Here is a 12,093-nt window from a genome sequence, read left to right as displayed (position 1 = left end):
TATGCGTGGAAGGTGGTCACACAGTGATGGTTTTTGTTATTTGGTGTCTGCTGCTTGTTCCCTTCAGCACGTCGTGTTCGCACAGGCTCGTGTGCTTCTTCTCTGTGGACTTTGTTGTTTCTGAGCTAGATGGCCGCTTGTTTGTCTACAAGCCTTTAAGACCCTAGACGCTATATATTTTGATAGCCATCGGCTTTCAATCTTAAAGGACAGAGAAGAGCTGCTCCTTCGAATTTCTGCGTCTGCAAGTCTTTACAGGAGCAAACAGCCTCCCTCTAGGTAACCCTGTAGGTTCTGAAGTCCATGGTATCATTCTCATCTGTCTTGTGAGACAACGAACAAACATCCGTTAAAAGATCTCTGGCTGCAAATAGAAAGCCCTAACTTACTTGGTTTACTCGAGAAATGACTTACGTGAAGCAGTGTGGATTATTAATTCAGTAGCTAAGTGATAGGGAAAAGCGACTTGATTCTTTCTACCTTTCTGCTCTGCCATACTCAGTCTGTCATCTGCTTAGCTCCAGTCAGGAATCGAGGGAAGCGATATTCTCTGCATGTTTGCAAGAGAGGAAAATTTAGGGAAAAAACAAGGGACCATTATTTCTTTCTCCATTCATCTTTTTAGGGAGGAAGAAACTTGTTACCCGAAAGCCCTAACACATTTTCTCTCATTTCTCTTTTGCGGAATTAAGTCACAATCAGAAGCTAGAGCAATCACTAGGAAAAGGGAATAAATTGGCATGATTGCCTTAGACTAATACACACTGATCACTGACAGGGTCATTCTCTGTGAGGGATGGACAGCTGGACAAATTCAGGAGACTCCACATAGGAAAAGAAACATCATGGATGTCAGAAAACAAGCCAACAAGTACAACAGAGCTTCACAAAGTTTATGGAAATTTTGTGTGAGATTTTATTTGTTTTTTGAAGGCTTTTCTTGGTACTAAATGCATGCTGCAATAAGTGTCTTTACACAACAGTTTAATTTTTGGCTTTTAAAATATTGATAAATAACATCAAAGTGTTACTAACTATGAAGGGTCAGCATATTGATTTTAAATGCCTCTGGGAGATAAATAGGTTATTATGTTACAATTTCTTTCTTCCTTCCTAAATTGATGGACTTCTGGGTTGCCACTCACTTTCCCCATTTCAAACACTGAGGGATCCATCTTTCTTGGGCACATGTGTTTCATATTGCTGGCTTATGGGGCACATGCCCCTTTAATTTTATAAAAATTACCCTCCCAAGTTTTTGTATTAATGTTCCTACTATCAGTGCTTGCATATTCTGACTTTTAAATAGATTTGCTCAAATTTGCTAAGATGCGACTGATGTTTTGGATTTGGGAATGAAATTGTACCTTGTTTCTAAGTGATAGTTCATGGATACGGGTGTGGTATACTCCTCTCCCTTTCATTATGGGCTATTGAGGTTTGTCTTCTTGAAAGTATCTGTCTGATTCATCTCCTTTGGCCATGCTTGAATCAAAGAGTTTCTGTGTGATTTATATGGAGAATAAGTACATACGTATACGATAGCAAATCTTGTGTTGTAAATAGACGTCCAATCTCCTACTTGTTTTTGAACTTCATTTTTTATTGCTTTTTACATCCAGAAGTCTTTAACTCCTAAGTAGTTGAATGTATAATCATTCCTTGTATAGTTTGAGTTTTTAAATATAGTTTAAGAAATGATTCTCTAGCTCAAGTTCATTATATGTACACATGGGTATGAACAGATGTATGTATGTGTATAAATAGGTAGAAGCTATATGTATATGGGTATTTTATATAAACCCAAACCAAGCCCACTGCTGTCAAATCAATCTGACTCAGAGTGACCCTCAATAGAGTCTCCGTGTCAGTAGATCTTCATGAGTGGACAGCCTTGTCTTTCTTTCTCAGAGTGTCTCACTGTGGACCTTTTAGTTACCTGTCCAATGCCCAACTCATAGCATCACCGGGATCTTTATGTATTATATACACATATATGCAATTTATAAATTCTACATGGTTTTGAAAATTTTTAACTTTTGCTTCTCAAATTTAGATATTTAAAGTATCTAAAATATGAGTAATTTAAAAAAAATTACTACTAGGCTTTAAATTCATGATGCACAGACTTTATTCCAAACAAAATATATTTAACTATGTCTCCATGTTCAGTGGCTAGCTTAGACAAGTTCTCTCAGTAATAAATTTGTTTTGTCTCATTAGAGTGTCTTAAAAATAAAGGTAAAAGTAAAACAATTTTTGTTTGTATTTTTTAAAATCATTTTTAAGGGCTCTTCCAGATCTTACAATAATCTATACATAAATAGTATCAATGACATTTGTGCATATGTTGCCATCATTTCAAAGTATTTTCTTTCTACTTGAGCAAAAGCAGTCCCTTCTAATCTGATGGGATCTCTGAGCTAGTTAAATCAAGGCAGAGAGGTCTGCTCAGAGGGTTAGGATGGCTGTTTTTGGAGATCCCCAATGCTCCCTCACAATAGAACAAACAAACCTGTCTTGGAGGAAGAACCACTGGAATGCTCTTTAGAAGCAAGGATGGTGAAACTTTGTCTCACACATTTTGGAGATGATATCAGGAGACAAGTGCCCGGGGAAATGCCTTACGCGGTTTCTTCTCAACAACCTCTTTATGTCTGTCTATCCCCAACATGCATGTACAAGCAAGATGGAATATCTTTGGTCCCAATGAGAAATAAACCTATCATTGGAGAAAAAAACCAAACAACAACAAAAAAATAGAGGGACAGTGAAAAATGTGAGGACGCGCCATAAGGTGGATTGATACCGTGGCCTCAATAATGGGCTCAAACATAGCACATGTGAGGCATGTACAGGACCCGGTGGCATATCCTTTTGGTGCACATAGAGTGCTGTGAGTCAAAACTGACCCGGGGGCACAGCACAACACAACCACGCATCAGTTGGGTAGGTAGGGGGTTTCTTTGTTGCTTCTCTAGAGGGATAACCCGAATCGATTTTCTCAAAGAACACAATCTGTTCACGGGTACTTAGGAGGAGGAATTTGTAAGAAAAGTGAACTCTGACTTAGTGAGACCAAGGTAAGGGAAACTGGGTCATCATTTTGTAGTAATATTTTATCCTTACCCTCATAAATTCGTGTACATGATATGTGTAGGATTGTATTTTGGTTTATTATTTCATTTGAATTGTCTATTGTCCTAGAATGTTTTAAACAACTTTGTTAATTGAGTGTGACTGAACTTCCTATTGTGTTCCATCAGTGTGTTTCCTTACTCACGAACACTGTCGCCCTGGTTTGTGGCTGTAGTCTAGGTCATTTTAGTATCTTGTTCTTCAACAGTGTTTTGGCCATTCTAATCTTCTTGGACTGACACAATTTAGGGTCACTTTAGTTTTTTAATATCACTAAAAGAATCCTGTTGAGATTTTTAATAAAATTGCATTTAGTTTACATATTATTTGAAGAAGTTACATAATTTATTATTTGAAACCTTCCCATGAATAAATATGGTATCTCTAAATATATTTTGTCTACCCTTTAACAATTTTTATAAAGATATACTACATTTCTTTGGTAAACTAGTCACATTCTTTTAATTATTTGTAGCTGTTTTTAAAAGGTACAAATTCTGCTTGGTTAATATATTGGTAGGGCTGTTTCTGAAACAGATCACTAAAGTTCTATTTGTCTGCTTTATATTTCCTAACAATTTGAAGATTATGTGATCTTTTATCATGTAACCATCAAGTGCTCTTTGAATCATAAGAAGATGATAATGTTTTCAATGTTTTATCTGTATTATTTCTCTTCTTATTTTACTTCCCTCTTCAGTGTTCCAAAAAAATGTTAACTATTACATTGCAAGACATTCCCTGCTTATATTTTAATAGCTATTTCTACCAACCAAAACAATTCTAAGAGGTTAAATTCTACTTTCTATGCTGATATGGTTCTTGTCAAGCTTTACTATCACTGCCTCTACATTATTTACATATCATGGAGCAACTTATCTAAGTTAGAATTATTTGTTTATTAAAGATTTGGTAAATTTCCCTTGAGAAATTATCTTATCCTGGTGTTTTAGATTTGGGGGTATATTCTTGTCTCTTTCTCCAGTTTATTGAATGGTTATCAAACCAATTGCCATTGAGCCATGTGTGAGTTAGAATGACCGACACAGAACTTTTGACATGCTACATCTTTAGAGAGACAGACAGCTTCATCCTTCTTCTGTGGCTCACCTAGTAGATTTGAACTATGTATTTTAAAAAGGAAATAAGTAAATTCATGTTTTCCTAGAAATTAAACTATTTCAGCTTTCAAATTATTGACATCAAGTTGCTCACAGTGTTTGCTTATTATTTTTTCACTGGTACTTGTTAAAATCCTTCCACTATAGTTAGTTAAAATCCTTTAGCTATGTCTCATACTGTATCAAAAATATTTCATAAATTCCCTTTTTCATGTACTGACGAATTATTTACAACAGTGTAAAGATTTTTTATGAATAGCTTTTGTTTTACTTTCAGATGTTATTGTATTAATCACATCAGTTTTATGATGCTTGTGAATTTTTTTGTGTGGCATAGTATATATAATCAATTTTGTTACAAGTGTGCCTGACACCATATCTTCAAGTGATTACTACAAAATTCTATCTCTATTACAGAAAATAAATTATTGACCTTTCTCCACCTCCCAGATACAAAACAACATTACCGATAGTTTGCATCTTACTCTACAACTTTCTAATGATTAAAGTCAGTATCTAATCATAAGTTGTAATTGTCAGTTTATCATCATAGTCTTTTATTGTTCTGCATGTTTCTAGTATATTCTAAAGCATATTTTAATTTTACATTCTTGGTATAGTACCATTTTGTCCTTCAGTGACTATTTCATAAATCTAACCAAACAGTTGCGTATTCCTACCATATGTTTGTGTTGGTGATTCCTCCTCATTGTAGCTATCCCTCTCTCTGACTCTCTCTACCGAGTCCACTTTCTACTGAACATCCAGGATTTTCTCTATTCCATTTACTTTCTGAGAAACTTTTACATTTTATTCCAATGTTACCTAGCATCCATTTTGATGATAAGAATCTTCCTGGCAACCATTTTTATTATGAGTAATTAATATATTCCCCTTTGGTTATATTTAAGATCATCTATTCTCTGATATTCTGTAGCTTTACCTTATAAGGTGTGAATAGGTTTTTATTTATTAAACTGAATTTGCACTGGTTAGATCATATAAACTAAAATTACTTTTTAAAAAAATTCTGGGGTCTTTAATTTTTGGAGTCTCTGAATGAAGGGATGGTTAAGGTTTCAAAAGGAACAATGGTTGGAAAATCAACCACTGGTAATTTTTATTTTGTATAGCCCATGACTTTTGGTCGAATACAAACTGAATCTGGAACTATTCTCACCACTTCACCATTTTAACACACCAACCAATGAATTAACTCATTGATATCCAGGCAATTTTGGTACATGACAAATCCATAGACATTTTTTTAATCACAGTTTTCCAAATTCAACTTTTTATAACTGTACAACTTATTGACAACAATCAGCTGTGCAATAATACCCTTAACCAATATTCCATTACAATTTTCCATTACAGTTAATACTCCCTCTCCCCTCAACTTCCTCCCCTGACAGCCACTAATAACCTTTGCTGCCTATACATTTTGTTTTCCTTATATCTCTATCTATGTGAGGCTCTTTCATAATTGACCTACTTCACTCAACATGTGCCTTCAACGTCCATCCATATTGTGGGATGCTTCAGGACTTCAACTCACCTACTGCCTGAGTAACATCCCTTTATAAATATGAATATTTACTTTGTCTATTCCTGTGAGCATGTAGAGTCTAAATGTTCCACCTCTGCACTCTGCACTTCCGGCTCTTTGAAGAGTACTACAATGACCATTGGAATGTAGTCTCTACTGACGGTTCTCCCCTCGTACACCTCCGAGTGGAATTTCCAGGTAAGAAGGCGGTTCTGTTTTTCACTTCTTGGAGAAATTGCCGCATTACTTTCCACAGCAGTGTGGCCTTTTGCATTTCCATCCATGATGGAAAATGTTTCCCATCTTCTCACGTGCTTACCACCATTTATAATTTTCTATTTTCCTTGCTTTGTTTTGGGTGGTGGTGGTATTGGTTGGTTCCCTGGTTTTGTTTGTTTAATCTTAGGGAATGTAATGGCATCCCGTTGTGGTTTTGATTTGCATATCTCTGATGGCCAGCAATGCTAAATTCAACAATACCATAACTTCTTCAGTCTTGTAAGGCACATATCCACTTCTTTCATCTGCTTGGATATTACAATAAACTTTCCCTAAATTTAGGTCCCTTTGGGGTTCTAATTCTCATGAGTTATTGTAGTCTTATATCATGCTTATTCTCTGGTTAAAAATTGTCTTCTCATAATTTCCACCCAAGGATTCTTTTCTTTTCTTTCAGGCAGCCTCAGGTAGCCATTGGGGAAAAAAAGTCTTATATATTGCATAACAATTTTGTATATCATGATAAGGGTGGGATACATTTTCTGCATCAGCTTTCTTCCATTATATCTGATATCTTTCATCATAAACTTTTATGAGGAATAATATTCTCTCTCTTACCCTGGATATGCTTTCTGATTTTCACTAAATCATGTACCATTTTTCAGGTTCAAGAAAACAGATTGGCTGGAGCTGAGTACTGCTTTCTTTAAAAATTAGTTGAATTCTTTAGTTCTCAAGCAACACTATATTTTTTTTCTGGAGTTGCCTGGCAAATATTGAGAACTTAATAAAAGCTGGTTACCTCCTTTCTTACTCTCTAAGAATAGCAATAAGAAAAGACCCTCTTTTCTAAAGCATACCATTGAAAAGTATGATCTTTAAAAAAAGCAGGAGGCAATAAATCTATTTGAAAAGGGAGGGATGTTCATTTACATTAGTGAGCAGGGAATACGGGTGGATTTGATAACTGAGAAAGCAATGACTCTTTCTTAAACCCCTTGTAGTCTGAATACCACAGAGCAAACTTATCATCTTCTTCTCAATGTTTGCGAAGGCTTATGACCGCATATAGTACATATTCTACTAAGGCACAGAAATAATACGATCATTTTCCATCGTCTAGAGTCATTAGTGAAGTAATTACTGAATATGCTATATTTTACTAGAAATTATAAAGAGCATAATGCTACTAAATATCAGGGGTTGGGGAGTGTACTTTGCTTAATCATGGTTTATGAAAGAAGTTGTGGGGGGTTTCCTTTAAAGATCTTAAAACAGCATCTTCAAAAAGCAATGGCCCTTTTAGGGAAGTCTTTAAAAGGTGAGGCAGTCTTCTCTCATAAAGATTACTGTCAAGGGGTCCGTAAGAAACAGTCCTAGTCTGGTCTCTGGGGTCTCCTGTGTCAGAAGCAACACTACTATTAGTGGGTTTAGTTTGGTTGTCCTTGGCAAAATGCTTCTAGGTAGCACAAATCTAAAAAATGTAGGTGAGTACCCAGCCTGGAGTACCACAGTAGATAGTCCTGGTGATCCCCTTCATTGAAATTATGGCCAAGACAACCCCATAAGCAATTCTACTCTGTAACCCAGGGGTTTCCATGAGTTGAAATCCACTAGATGGCAATGGTTTGGCTTTGTGGTTATCTTTAGAAAATCTATCAGGTTAAAATCCATGGTGATATTTGGCAACAGATTCCTCCATTTTAAGTTTATCTAACAATGGTTTCTTTTGTTTCATTTGCATTGGGTTACGTTGCATAAGTCTTATATATGGTCACAAGGCCGTGGTGTGCAGTTGTCCAGCGCTCGCCTGCTAATCAAAAGGTCAGCAGTGGAAATTCGCCAACTCATCACAAGAGACATGGGGCAGTCAGTTTCTGTAAAATGTTGTAAACTATTGGACAGTTCCACATCCTCCTAAGGGTTATTCAATGCCATGAGTAACAGATAGAGAAAGCTACGGTGGCACAAATGGTGAATGGGCTCAGACGCTAAGCAAAAGCTGGGAAGTTAGAGTCCACTTGGAGGCACCTTGCTGCTTCTGAGAAAGCAACTTCTGAAAATCCAATGGGCAATAGTTCTGCTTGGACATGCAAGAGTTGGAATGGACTCACCAGCCATCACTTCTAACCTTTCTGGGTATCTAATTTACCAGTTTTCTCATTTCATAAAAATTATGTTACTAGGACAAATATATGCAAAAATGTAAATAGGTAGACAAATCTCTGAACTTCCGTGTATGTCCCCATCCCACACTCATCCTGTTCCCTATTCCAGAAACTAAAATTAATCCCACTGACAAGAATGGCATCATGGCAACCCTATATAAGGTTTCTGACAGTAAGTCTTTAAGGAGCAGGCAGTCTGATCTTTCTCCAGCAGAAGAAATCCGGTGGATTTGTATATTCTACCTTGTATTTAGTAGCCCCAAACCGATCCCGGAGCACTCCCAGAGCTCCTTACTTTCCCTACAGGTTTGCTAAAAAGCAGGTGGTGGTAGCATGCAGCTGCCAAGATAATTGGGGGAAAAAGATCATGCGCTTTTAAAATATGTTCCTATAGTAAATTGACCAAACATACCAGTATTACATAAATCTTTCAATGGAATTTGTTATGGCAATATACAATTTATTGCTCATACAATCTACACCTTCACCCTATAAAAGAATAGCTAGAAAAATGATTGTCCAACAATTAAATTGGCAAATAATTTTAACAAAAGATGTTGCTTTTCATTAAATTCACTTGTTTTTAAGAGTACATTTTGGCATAACTTTAAAGAATATGAACCACTATGGTATGGCATGAGGAACATGATTAATCATAAACTTCCTCAGCTTTCTTGCAATAATCTATTGTAAGCATTCATATATGGACTGTCTGTAGGGAGAGAGGTACCAAAAGGCAACAATACATTCCATAAGCATTTTTATCCTGTCAAACATGGCCATCAAAGTTTCAGAAACTGAAATTTAGAAAGCGCTAGCTATTTGAATGTAGACTGAGTAATCTGTATTTTATATACAATTACATTTTTAGTTCTCTGATACATAGGCCACACCATTATAGAGATCACACGCATGAAATTCAGAGACCTATGGCTTCCTATAAACTTCACTCCTGGCTTCATTTTTGGACAGATATTATCATCTGAGACAATGCCAATTATGAAATCTGTATCCAAAGAACTAGCTCTCTCCAAAAGAACTGGTCATTAAAATGCAAATAGGTGTTTCCCACTTCACTGATTTAAGAGTGAAAGACTCTTAACAGCTTCCTGACAAGAAAGAAAAACGCTAAAGGAGTTGATGCTTTAACCTTCCCTATGTAATGAAAGTAAAGTACCAAGATCAAAGATGTCCATTTGGTCACAAGGCTCTGGCTCTGATGATTTCTTTGCAACAACATTTATGAGTTAACTAGTAAATGCTGCTGAAGAAATTACTAAACAAAAAAGCTGATTTCAGATTCTACTCACTGCACCCAGCCAGCACTCACTTATACTAATTACGTAAATGATTTAAAATTTATGAATATTCATATGATAGTGCTTTTCGACAAATGAAGCACAGCTGAGACCATGCCATCAACTTTCTCTGCCCTTTCTTTGCTGCACAGCAGTTCCCGTGCACAGCTCTAAGTTGCTGAAGCAGTTTCTGAGCGCCATTATCACCGCAGAGTAAGAAAGGGGCATCACATGGAAAGGGGACAAATCAGCTAGTTCAACCCCTGCTCCCAGTCTTTAGTCCACAGATGGCTGTTGAACCGCAGTTTCAATAATTGAATCAATGAACTGAGTCCATTCCTGACTAAAGGTCTGCTTTAGCTGACAGTGGCCATTATTCTTATATTGACACGAGTGAGTCTGGTTTTGAATATTTACAAATCATTGTTCCCTTAAGAGTAGGAATGGGCATGTTCCCTCCCTGTGTTCTGGCATTGTTATGCATTTTGCATAGATTGACAACATTTGTGATTTGAAGGTTGAGTTACAAATGGCAACCGGCAGTGAAGATAGTATTTGCTCAATTTCTGTGACTAGGAAAGTTTGGTTTGGGGTCAGATATCGGATAGGGGTGGTATTACTATGTCTAGGCCTTTGGTCAAGACAGAGCAGGGAAGCGCACATACTGCCTAAGCAATATTAAAAGCAGCCATAGCATTCTGAGGCCCACAAGGAAGATCTTGGGTCAATACTAAAGCCAATCTCACTATTTAGGAAATTCATAGAATGGAATGAAATTGATTCATGATCTTTAACCCCTGAGATCATTTACTAGGTAGGCCTCCATCCAACCTGCAGCCTCATCTGGAAACATAGTTTATAATCATTTATAAAAATCAAATTTTCATTCTTCATTGTAGCACTAAGTAGCATATAGTAAGTAGTAAAGATATCCATGCATATTTTTTTCCAAAAATAGTTCTTTGTTATTAGACATGAGTAGACAAGAAAAAGCAATGCAATTTTAATAAAATAATATTTATAAAATCTCTATATTTTAAAATTTCTCTAATATACACAGCAAACTGAAGAATTCAAAAACAAAAAATAAATAAAAGGAGCAGGAACACACAGAGAGTGATTATTAATCATGAAACTTAAGTGCAGTATGCATTTCTAAGTTTCAGAATGGCATGCCCAAATGATATAAAACAAGCTGGAGAAATTGATCATTAACATGTTACAACACTCTTAATAATTCCAAGAGGAAGATCTTGTGGATTTCTATATTATGTGAAGGCAATAAACACCATCTGAAACCATCATTAAATTGTGCTCTTGAAATAGTATCCCTGGCTCTACATCACATTTCTTTAAGCCCTGAAAATGGCAGATTTCTAAATTCTTATGTTTGGTATAAAAGTGAAGTTTAAGACTTGTTAAGTTAATATATTTTATCATAGTTATATAAATGAATTATAGTCTTATTAAATTATACATAATTACTTTTGAAAACTCTGTATTAAAACTTCAATCAAAATGTAAATAATGTTTGATTAATAGAATTTATAAATTGACCAAATAGCCAATGTTTTCAGCTTAGTACAAAAAAAATCTAGTTTCCCTTTGTTTAATATGAGTATTAAAAGTATAATAGTCTAACTCAGAAAGTATCTTAATTTTGTCCATTTGAACATCAGATTTAATCTTCTAGATGTAGATCTGACAAGAATTCCTGTAGAAATATTTAAGCTTTCAAGCATATTTCTGAGGTTTATCTTTCTCCCTAATTTTCTGAGGCAGACTAGTTTCCCAGCCATTTGCCTTTCTGACGCAGGTAGATAACAAAATAAAGACTGTGGTTAACTCAGAAACCCCATGACGAGAGTGCTAGAGATTTTCTTTATCCAGCCTCACTACACCATTGAAAAATAGTTCATGGCTGTGGCTTTCACTATTTGGGAACACAGTTTTAAAAAATCATATACCCAGGAATACTACTTCACATACATTCTGAATATGTAACACTTTAGTTGAACTTCAAATTATAGTAACATTACTGATGACTTATAAACACTTCATGTATACCTCTCTTGGTATTATTCATTAATAAGGAATGATATATTTTGCCAGGTCTTATTTAGCATGAGGCTCAAAAACTCATAATATATACAAAGTCAATAAATGTGTCATTCTCACAGTACTTATCTGAGGAATGCTAACATTTCTAAATCTGGAAAAGTAAAATTATCTTGGTTTTTGGTTGTGATGTGGATTTATCTTTAGAGATTAACTCATTTTTTAAGATGAAAGACTGGCTTATTTTTTCTTTTATTAATTTGAGCGCTTCATAATTTATCACGAATTGGGAGTTAATACATACATTGTATCATTGCATATGTCAATCATGTCAAGCAGTAGAGATGAACTCTTGTCTCAAGTGCGCACACTGCTTTGTTCTGTTTATTGGAATTCACTTTGTATATACAACCACAAATGATATTTTTTCAACAGTTAGTCTTTTCTCTAATGCATCTCACAGCAATTTGTCACCATCAAGCACAAAGGAGGAGCCCTCATTGCATTTCACATTACCAGGCTTCCCCGCCCTGCCCGCCCCC

At 35.7% G+C, this 12,093-nt stretch overlaps 1 protein-coding gene across 1 annotated transcript in view; it reads right to left on the bottom strand.

The window, feature by feature from the left end:
* DLGAP2 (DLG associated protein 2) overlaps window positions 1-12,093 on the bottom strand; it is a 589,152-nt gene that overhangs the window by 576,881 nt on the left and 178 nt on the right. The gene's annotated exons all lie outside the window — the stretch shown is intronic.

This window comes from Echinops telfairi, unplaced genomic scaffold (assembly GCF_000313985.2).
Source record: "Echinops telfairi isolate 266 unplaced genomic scaffold, ASM31398v2 ScPeMD7_9;HRSCAF=40, whole genome shotgun sequence".
Taxonomy (NCBI): domain Eukaryota; kingdom Metazoa; phylum Chordata; class Mammalia; order Afrosoricida; family Tenrecidae; genus Echinops; species Echinops telfairi.
Note: the sequence above shows the minus strand (reverse complement) of the source record. Positions and strands in the feature narration are given on the sequence as shown.